At 43.4% G+C, this 11,057-nt stretch overlaps 1 long non-coding RNA gene across 1 annotated transcript in view; it reads left to right on the top strand.

Annotated features, from left to right (window-relative positions):
- The first annotated feature begins 1,011 nt into the window (after positions 1 to 1,011).
- LOC129384993 (uncharacterized) overlaps positions 1,012 to 11,057 on the top strand; it is a 30,524-nt gene continuing 20,478 nt past the window's right edge. Inside the window, exons 1-2 of the long non-coding RNA XR_008612525.2 lie at positions 1,012 to 1,195; positions 5,668 to 5,759. This is a non-coding gene — a long non-coding RNA (uncharacterized lncRNA). The remainder of the gene's footprint in view (positions 1,196 to 5,667; positions 5,760 to 11,057) is intronic.

Below are 11,057 nucleotides of genomic sequence, written 5' to 3'. Positions count from 1 at the left end.
GACCTCGCTACCGAACAGTGCGGAGATCTAAGCATACGTGGTATCATGGACAAGCTCACACCTATATCATGTGGTCCTTCTCGTATCATGTTCTTATTCCAGGACGGTACTCTATATAGGCGCAGCACGTCCCCTAGTGGATTTGAGGTGTTGCTGGTCCTTCGCCGGCACCTTCACACAACTGTTCTGTCCAAGCTGCGCGATCAAACAACTTTTGCTCACCTCGGGAAATCAGTACGTGCGACAGTGTCCAGCGGCGATTCTTTCGGCCTCGTCTGTATCGATCTGTGCGCCGCGACGTCGCTTCTCGCGAGTTATGTCAAAGCGAGAAGAAGCCATCTGTGCTCACTGCTGGTTGACTCCCACCTCTTGGCATTTACACCAAACCCTTCTATCGCGTTGGTGTAGACTTCTTGGCACCTTTCCCCACATATGACTAATGAAACAAGTGGATTGCCGTCGCAATTGATTATGCAACTTTGTTCGCGTTCACCAGATCCCTTCCAACAGACGTAGCCTACTTCCTGTTGCACATCATTGTTCACCATGGCGCTCCTCGTCGACTTTATACCAACAGGAGTCGCTCTTTCCTCTGTACAGTTGAGGACTACTTACTCCGCTCCTGTTCTATCAAGCACAAAGTTAGTACAGCATACTATAGTCAGACGAACGGTCTTACGGAGTGGCTTATTTAAGGAATAACGATCAAGCTTTCCATGTGTGTTTCTGATAACCATAGTGATTAGGATACTGCTCTCTCTCTTTTGTCGCATTCGCGTACAACTCATCACGCCACGACACTGCAGATTGCTCGCCATAGTATTACTTGTATGGCCGAGATCCAGCATTGCTTTCTATTTCTATACTGCCCACCACTCAAGAGTTCGTGTATCAGTATACAAGTGATGTCATTGCTTGAGCCCAAGAAACACGCCAAGTTGCTCACCGTCGCCTTTGTGCTTATCAGAACAAGCGGAAAAGCATTTGTGACAGTCGCCATCGGGACGGCGATGATATTCCCGGGGATCTTGTCACTCTATAATCTCCCACCCGCCGCTTCGGCCTCTCAGAAAAACTGATGTCCCGTTACTCCGGACCTTAACGGGTACTCTGTCAGGTAAACGACGGAACCTACGAGATGTCTGCGGTTGCACCTACTACTCGCTCCGTCCAGACTTACCATCACGTCGTTCAGGTCAGCCGCCTTAACGCTACCAGTCCTTTTCTTCCTAAAAAGATGTGGTACGGCACTTCTACGCGAAGTGGACATATGTTGCGAAGCTCTGTGCAATGATGAGGAAAATAAGCACGAGTTTAGGTCTAAAGAAGTTAACGTTTCAATGACTAGCCTACTGTATGGTTGGCTTTGTCAATTACTATAGGTTACTGTATATTCTGCAAATTAAAAAAAAATTAGATATGGGGTTTTACATGCCAACACAACGATCTGATTATGAGGCACGGCGTAGTGGGGGAATCCGGAAAATTTCAACCATGGGAATTTCTTTAATGTACACCTAAATCTAAGTGAACGGGTGTCTTCGCATTTCGACCCCATCGAAGTGCGGCCGCCCTAAAGTACATACGCTACCCGTCTTGCTTCTTCTCTCAGCAAAAATATTATTCTAAACCATACTTAACGGGAAGCTTTAGCTCCTATATGGGAAATGATCAATGCTTTCGTCTAACAGCCCTGCACCGCAATTCATGTGTCACGTTGAACCTAAAACAAAGAGTTATAATGAGATTTCAGTAAGCGTATATCTATCTGGCTTACAGTTTTCTAAATCCTAAAGGAATTCGAAAATTTAAGAATCAATACTTGAAGTATACGGTTCTCTGCCTCAGCAACTAAAATCGATCTGAAAATTATGTAAGCTGCACCTCATATTTCATTTAATGAGGACAAAAATGATCTATCGTGTGCCGCCCTGAAATACACCAATAGCTCCTGAATATGACATTCGAGAAATCTTTACAAGCATGGTTACTACTTCACATAAGTTATAAATTCATACATCAAAGTTGTACGATTGAGATGCTCCAAGGAATGTAGTTTATAGAGAGGCGAGATCAGTTCTTGATGCGAACTAACAGATTTGTAAACTTCATACTCCTATTCTTTTTTCAAATCTACCAATTTGCAATGATTCTAGTCAATTATGCCATGGCCTAAATTAAAATTATTACTGTAACTATCACTGTGATCTAACGTTCTCTCTTGAATGGAACAATTTTCATTCAGATCGGTTCAGCGGTTCAGCGATTTTCTCAAAAAATCATTTATGCATTTTACATGTATTTGAGCAGCCGGCATCGAAGAAAGGCCCGAGCTGAAGCTTCCTCTTATTGCATCACACCGGTTATATAGGAAACCCACGAAACATAACGCTTACTATACGGAAGGCCGCGACCGCAGTGGTGCACAAATAATTAAAAAAACAATGGAGAAAGGAAAGCCAGCGGAAGCTTTGCGGGAGCCGTTATCTCGGCCAGACATCTCACCCGGTATGCCTACGAGCTGTTTGGCAATGTGCCTGGCAAAATCGTCGATTCATAGGCATTTGAACAAGTAGCAGGTTGTCTTCAAGATAAGGCTGATAAATAAGCGTGCTCGTTTCCAAATGCCGAGGCGAAGCAACAGGGTCAGGGTACGCGTTTCTTTTTAGTATGTTTTCTTTAGTTCTGCGTCATGGCATACGTCACGGCGCGAATTTCACGTCTTTAAGGTCAATAAGCTGCGTGGTGGCGAAAAAAGAAACTAAACGTATGTCCAGAATTCCTGGGTACGCTTCTGGTCCCCGTAATTTCAGGTTCGAGTCAGCGTGAAACAACCATCGTGGCGAGAAACTAGTGAGCGCGAGCTTTTGCTAATGAAATTATACGTGCGGTCGATGACTTATGGATAGCGGACAAGATAAATTTGAAAGAATGAGATTTTTTTAGTGTAACGAGTGAAGGGCTTTGTGCGATCCTCGGAATAATGGCCAAAAAGATTTTACAATAAAAACATTCGTCACGAAGCACTGTCCCAGTAATATGAAAGCACAAAGCCCTGTGGTAAGAGGCGGGAAGCATCACGAAGAGCCATAACTCGGGGACAGGGAACGAACGAGAGCGTGGCAATGCCCCTTCAGAACACCGAATATACCGTTCACCTCCTTGGCTCTCTCCCCTTTGTGTCCAGTCTAAGTCACAACAGAGGCGGCAAATTTGGGTAGATGACGCCGTTTTTTTGCGTGAGAAAGCCGCCGCAGTGCTCTTCAAAGCAGTCTGAAAGCAGTGGGCGCTGGGTTTTTTCCATGTTGCGCGAAGCCTTGGACGCACAGCGATAACGCGCTAAAGTGCACAATGGGAACTCCATTCATCGAAGCTCAACAGGAAAATAAAAAGGTCGTCTCAGATTGGCTCGACCTTGATCGAAACAGGTGAATGAAAGCAAAAAATTACGGCAGATCTTATGTCACAATGACTGTCGATGGATTTGCATTCGAGCACTGTAGTGAGACGTAGTAAATTTGGATGTGTTCAGAAAAGGACAGACTAAGGGAGGTCTCGACTATGTTTAGTTTACAACGATATATTTATATGAGGTGGGAAAATGTCTGTGTAGAAAAGAACCAACCTTCGTTTTCGAAAACTTAGCACTGATATCTTCAAAAAAAAAAAATCTTATTTTCCTAATGGTGGATAACGACTTTAACGACTTCAGATTTTGCAAATTAAAAGGCCTATCAATCTAGAATTTTTCGTCAAGCCAAAATATTTTCAGTAAATTTGCACCACTTGTAATATTGGCCAATGCGCAGCTAAATTTGTCTAACCCACACTTTGCTCTTGAGAAAATGCCACACTTTGGTTTTTGAGCAACTTCCTCTGACTGACCCCAATATCAATGTTTTTGTGGGGACACTTTTGCTGAGGCGATGACGCTGGAAAATATTTCTGACAAACTTCCAAAAGGTTTCTTCAAACTGAAAGCAGAAAAGTATGCAACTAGACCATGTTTTCCCAGATTGCGTTAGGAAATCTCAAAAATGTCAAGATTGCAAAAGTAGCGAAAATTGTTATGTTTTCTAGAACTTTTACAAAAACAGTCACACCGATTCTTACGAAGCCTTTATAGAGTTTCCACGCAGAACTTGTGGATCTCTTAATGCAAAAAAACATGTTGCATTATCTTATTTTAGGGGAGAAAATTGAGCCTAAATGAAAACCCGTGTATGGTCATCACAATGATGTGTCTCTTTCTAATAATAATATAAAAATCACACTCAACGTACGTGATGGGGGCCTAAAATTGTTTTTCCGCACGCATACTTCTCTTGTGCCAACGTCAACCATAATGCTTCCTTTAGGCAATGGGCAATAGGAATCACGTCGCATAGCATATGAGATAGAGCAGGTGCACGTGACAGCACGAGCAAGGCATTTTGCATTTAGTCGAAGTTGCAGGAATGTAATGGGGCAACAAAAGTCACCTTTACCGCAGTATTCCGTGTCGCACTTCTCCCCGCATAAAGCTATAGACACCAATATTTCCTCGAAAACCCAAAATACGGCTTTTGTCCTCGTGACGTCACAGCGCGGACGCCCCACAGCGTGCACTCGCATCAACGGCTTTTCGCATTTCGGCGTAACTCGCGAACGGTGTGGTTGATAGACCCAAATATTGGAATCGATTATTGTTGCGAGCAGCGCGGTGTATACATATAAACAAGGCCTGAGATTACACGATGTAGACGAGGACAATAAAAACACCTGTACGCATCGCATTTATTTTGGTCCATTGTTCCATTTGTTCGAAAGAAAACCTTTCATTGCGTATTTCCGCAGGATTTGGCGTCCTTCGCACGCCGAGTAAACTGTGCCGACGCCACGACATGGTGTGGTGAAAACTGGGCTCAGCCCCGGAGACTGCGCGTAATCAATGGTGCTGACGCGTAGACCGATCCTGAGACCAGCGCACGATATGTGCACTCATGGAGGCGTCGATGATGCGATCATCCGAGTTTGATAATGCTATCGTACAGTCGATGAGGTGTAGAATGTCGGCGTGACTTCTTTGGCTCCCTCTCCGGCTGTGGCGTCGATATCTCAACGACTAGAGGCAGCGAGGAGCCTCTCAACCGCAATCACACGCTCGCTTTCACTGACAATTTGAGCCAAAGGCGATCGAAATATGTCTGCCTAATTGGATGTTGGCGTGGGTTCACGGAAGGCAGAGCCAATATAGCATGTAGACTGTAATGTATTGAGATTCAATGCTCATAATAAACGAGCATGCGAATGCAGTATTAGAGAGCTGCTGTGTTCGCGTCAAATTGGCGTGGAAAGGGATACTTGCGTCGCGATCTGGAAGGCGACTTGAAGGAAACGCTTGCATCGCCGAGCCGCGTGGGGAGAGAAAAGCTGCGTCATAGTGCGTTTGCACGAAGAACATCTTCACCTTAGCGTTGAGGCGTTTAGAGAGCAAACACTTGCGCAGCCACCCTTGTTAACAAGTCACGACGGGTGCTGGCATAGTTCAATGCAGCCCTAAAGGACATTTACCAGCTTCTCAATTCTGAGACACAATTTAACGTACTTCTCTATGGGTAATTGATCGTGTTTTTGAAATTGTGTAGGGAGCATTACATGCGAATCTTTACTATTAATGCTTTTCAGTAGACATACCCGTAATTTGAAATTCCACCTGCATCCTGGGCCAACACCGTCCCGGTATTGAAAGCGTGATGGAAGCCGTCGGCGGTACAGAGGTAAGCATTACATTTCATTCATTTTCTCTCAGGGCCTAGGAGCTACAGAAAGGAGTGCGTATAGTATCAAAACAAACAAGAGAAATAGTATGCATTTTAGCAGCATAGAGGGATTACAAGTTTTAAACAAGGGCGTATTTAAATTCTTTGAATGTGATTTATCGCAGTGGGACTGTATTTGCATCTGTTTAACGAAGAAGAAGAAATGGGACACTCGACCGGCTGTAACTTTCTTTTGTACCTTTTGACAGCAGAGAGCTTGCTGCACTTGATAGCGAGGCAAATGTAAATTTGTGTCTGCAAGATAGGCCCACGTGAATTTTGCGTTCATGTAGGAAAATGCATATGGGTCGTCCCTCAATCCTCAGTATTGTCAGAGTCCTTCCATTTTTTTTCTGGTCCGGAAACCGCCGCCTCAGTTTCATATAGAGCCAGCGCCCGCCGCTAGAGGCGCAACCGTGCATGAGAGGGCATGCGAACGCCGCTACCGCTGTGGTTGTGTGTGGGGCACGCTCGTTATTCCAGCTTTCTCAACTTCCTCAACCATCGCTTTAGTTTCACGTAACTATTTTTAACATTGAATATGCTTAAATTACTGCCTGAGTGCGTCTTATGCCATGATATGAGCGCCCGGGACGAAAAAAAAAGCCTCGCATAACATGGAGCTTGTGGCGGTCTCAGACCAAAAAAAAAAAGAAAATCTGGGATTTTAAGAGCCAGAAGCGCGATACGATTATGAGGCACGCCGTAGTGGGGGACTCAGGATTAATTTTGTCCAGCTGGGATCCATTAAAATGCGGCTAAATTTAAATAAACGGGTGTTTTGCATTTCGCCCCCGTCGAAATGCGTCCGCTGTACACGGCCGGGCGGTCTCGGTCCAGATTTCATCATCATCGCCGCTCGCCTCAACACTTCGGTGGGCTCCGCTTTTTAATATTTGCCTCAGATTAAACACCGCGCATTTGCAACAAAACGCCAGTGGTCCCACTTGTCACCAGATGCGAACATATGGGCTGTTGCACCCCCGCTTACCCGTAAGTAAGCGCCAACTCTCCGTTGCGCATCGCCCAGATTGTTCGCCGAGCACAGCTGTTCACTTTCTGTTAAGCTGTGGCAGAGAAGGACTCTGACTGTGGGCAGTATCTTATCAGGAGATCAAAAGAATGAAATAATTATTGCGAAGGGCTGCTACCGTAGAATACCTAATGACAAAGAAAAGGAAATTGAGCTGCTCCGTGCGCTTAAGACTTCTCTGCAAAGCGATGCCATTTCTGAATGAGATTTAGGTAGGATTAATGCAAGACAAACTTCGCTACTAAATGTCTTCGGTGCGGCTTTTAGCAGCGGATTAGGGCGAACGTGAAGTGTTAGGACCTGCACAGTTGAACCTAGCTGTATTGTAATTAGGCAATTGCCTTAGCAAGCAGTCGTTTAGAAGCGTCAGTAAGCCCAGCACTTACTCACGCTGCTCATGGTTTCGACGCAGAAACGACGAGACTGGGTAGTTTGGTTCTTAATGCGCAACTATTTACAATGTGTTAAAATGCTGCAATCACCGGTCCTGATATTCTTATCATGGTCGAATAATGAAAAAAAAACTTTATGATTCGATTAAGAAAAGAAATAAAACGTGTTGGTGCAAAAACAACGTACAAGCACTATCATTTAGTTATCATGTAGAATAAGCGGAGCGAAATACAGACAACTCAGAGGCGTCCGGTTACGAATGGTCCACCATTCACAATGCACGAAGTTTGTTAAAAGCATGACACTGATATAATAAGCATAAAGAAATAACATCAGACGTGAGAGATATGCATTGAGGGGCAAGAAACAAACACCAGCAAACGAATGGCAATAAATACAGAATGCATAATAGATTGTTTCTACAAACAAGAAAGTGTAAAGCATAAGCATTTCATAACACATGGCAAAACAACTCTCAAACGAACACAAATAACTTCATCACAAATACAGCAATTTTTTTAAATGGCTTGTTGGAGATACAGTAAACTCTCAGTTGTACGAACGTCGGTTTATCGAATATTTCAGAATAACGAACTTTTTAAGTATCCCCGGCAGTTTTCTTATAGATTCTACGCAAAAATGTTTCACTTGAACGAATTTCGGAAGTCCATATTTCAGTTTAACGAACTCGCTCAGAGGACCAAGGCTTATTTTTACGATCTGTTACTTACTCAGTTATCTGATCGTAACTTATGAGTTACGATCAGATACTTCGTTTGAAGACTATGCACAGTGTGACAGTGCACTGATTACCTGTGCTGGACAGACGGATCTGGAGATTGTTTTTAGTGTTCGTCCTGAAGAAGAAGAAGAGTGCGACGAAGAAGAGGCAACTGCCGAGCCAGTTTCAAGCCCTATTACTCTAGCTGAGGTTGTAGGGTACATTGGAAAGTTGAAAGACTTTGTGTCTGAACAGCAAGCTGTGCCAGAAGAAGTGTACGAGAACATTGACTCTTTGGACAGTTTGTTGCTTCCTGTGCTTTAATTGTACAAGTGCAGAAGATTACAGATTTTTTTTCTGAGTGAGAAAGGCAGCATTATAACTGTTATGAACCTTGTAGTTGTTGATATGCACAAATTCCATTTCACACATTTCTAACACTATGGATGCCATTTCTTTTGCTCCATGAATTGCACTTCAAACTTCTGACTCTGTATGCCATGTCTTATGTTGGTCTAGTGAATATTCAGTTTAGTGAACTTCCAGTTAAGTGAACTATTTCCTTCGGTCCCTTGAAGTTCACTCAAGTGAGAGTTCACTGTAGCACCATTCTACTTCTTTAGCTGTTACTGGCAACACGTGTTCGGCATCGTCGTCCCACCCCGCCACTTCAACTAAACAGCCCAGCACTCGAAAAATAGCGCAGCACATGCACAGAACGCAGCCGATCACTCAGCTCGCCTCGCACTGCGCACGCGTTTCTGATACTATATTAAATGAATTATTACAAGGTCATTAGTTGAGTTTATCTATAAATGCGGTCATTGCGACAGGTGCCTCACAGTGTGAAGAAAAATTTGGAATTCGCATTTTCGCTCCTGGTCCAGAGTGGTCATTGTCAATCACGATTCATGACTTATCCGTATTTCTGACTGAATTACCAGCCGTGGCGTTAGCCTTACACAAACTAAACTCATCAATACATACAGTAGTCATAATAACAGATTCTTTACGTTCATAGCTCATTGCAAATAGTGGAAGTAACCTTTTACGTACATTTCATGTTCAAGTGTCTGCCTACATAAGTTTAATTTTATTGGTTTGGGTGCCTGAACATAGCAGTCTATTCATAAACGAAACGGCTGCCAATCTCGCGAGAGCGACCCTCAGTGGTTCTGTGCTATCATTACCTTCTAACTATCAGCTGGCCTAACTGCTGCTAGATTCTGGAGATGCCAATTATTCAATACTTTCTGAACCCAGCTATAGATAATTCTTCCGAATATCGACAACTCCTTTCTTGCTGGCACGAAAATTCCTTTTACGCATGAAAAACAGAAGATATTTTTACGCGATTACATTGTCCAATACTAGCCTTAAACTATTATCGTTACAGGGCTGATCTGGCACTCTCCCTTCTATGCTCAATCTGTGTAGAAGATGATGCTAGAGATCATTATTTGATATTCTGTCGACGTCTTTCCTCTTTAAGAAAAAAATATTTTAGAATCAACGTTTAGACATCCTTGTTTAAATTTATCCATTATGAATATTCTTCCTTTCGGGACCTCCTCTCTTCGAAACTACCACAGCGATGTTTGCTCACCCGTGGTTGCATTTATAGTTGTTTTAGGGAGATTTTCTTAAGTTCTTCATACGTTATATTTATTCGTTTCTTCCTGGCAATCTTACCAGTTTTAGTAGTAACTGCAGTTTCTTAATACCATCAAAATCTTGGCTAATTTCCCGCAGTGGGTATGCGCCATCATGAAAGGAACAACAAAACAAAACCAAACCAAACCAAACCTAACCGAGCCGCTTGCTTTTCTGATTAAAGGCCTTCACCCGCCCTTGCGACAAAGCCTGCTCCATTTCAGCCGACGGCTCTTCTCTTATCAGACGTACTGCAACGCAACGTTACAGATCTTTTCTTAGTCAAAAACAACTCCATCAAAAATAGTATGACTGCCTCAAGTGTGTTAGGCTACCAAATGTACTGCTTCAATATTTTTATTGCGACATGCATCAGCCTAGATGGTGTCTGGGAATTAAATCGTACAAAGCACATTTGCGTGCTCGGTTTCATTTTTTCTCATTTATAATAGCAGAATTATTCCCGTAAGTTATTTACATCGTTGATGAAGGAGGAGAGGATAAAAGCAATGGAAAGTAGCTTGACTAGCCCTCTCTCCTCATGGATACCACAAGTGACAGAGGGATATGAAAAAAGGAAGTTTCAATGCATGCTAAAATGTAAAAAATAAAGACACGTTGCGTAGGTGTAAACGAGTTCAAAAGAGCACATGTGTCAACAAAAGCATAAATGCAGCATATTTGAGAGATTAAATAAAACTAATAATTTATTTCACAGTACTAAGCAACTGAATCACTGTAAACATTCAACATGATCATGTGACGTGAACGTCACGCAGCCCACCCCACCAACTTGACTATCCGCAGGCGTGAAACTCAAGTCATGATCGAACAATAATTTTTATTCACGCGACATTGGACGTGGAAATGCATTGTATGGGCTAGCTGGGATATTTTATCAAGCTGTGAAAAGGCAGCTGTGCCATATTACCTGCCAGAAGCCCTTATTCACGCCGCCTGCCATTCAAGTTCGTAATGAGTGAAGGTATAGGGCGAAATCGAGCGGTGTTGCCCTATATTGAAATGTTGGCGTGGTAGCCCGTGCATCTCACGCCACAGAAAATACGTTCTGGCTTCGAATCTATAAGGGGTTACAATAGTTGGAGACAATGGTTTAGTGCTTCAGGTCCTGGCATTTCACTTACTTCTATTTCCCTTCACAATAGATTCTGCTTGACTGTGACTTCCCCGTCGGGAACTACAGACATCTGAGTGATCTAGTGCTTGAAAGGCATCTCGATACGTTTTGTCATCACCGGGTAGCAAGCTGCGCTTTCGCAACCTGCCCGTTTCTGCAGGTTCAAACGTCGGTTCCACAGTTCACCTGTTCCACAGGTTCCATAGATGTCAGCTTTTGGGGCTAATCATTTCTGACACAACTTGAGGTTTGCGCTCTCCATTATCACAATCTTAAAGTTAAGTGAAGGATCGTTGTTTATTGCAAGCATATCTTGGT

This window comes from Dermacentor andersoni, chromosome 5, assembly GCF_023375885.2.
Source record: "Dermacentor andersoni chromosome 5, qqDerAnde1_hic_scaffold, whole genome shotgun sequence".
NCBI classification, from domain to species: Eukaryota; Metazoa; Arthropoda; class Arachnida; order Ixodida; family Ixodidae; genus Dermacentor; species Dermacentor andersoni.
The sequence above is the reverse complement of the archived record's forward strand: the minus strand, read 5'-3'. Positions and strand labels throughout refer to the sequence as shown.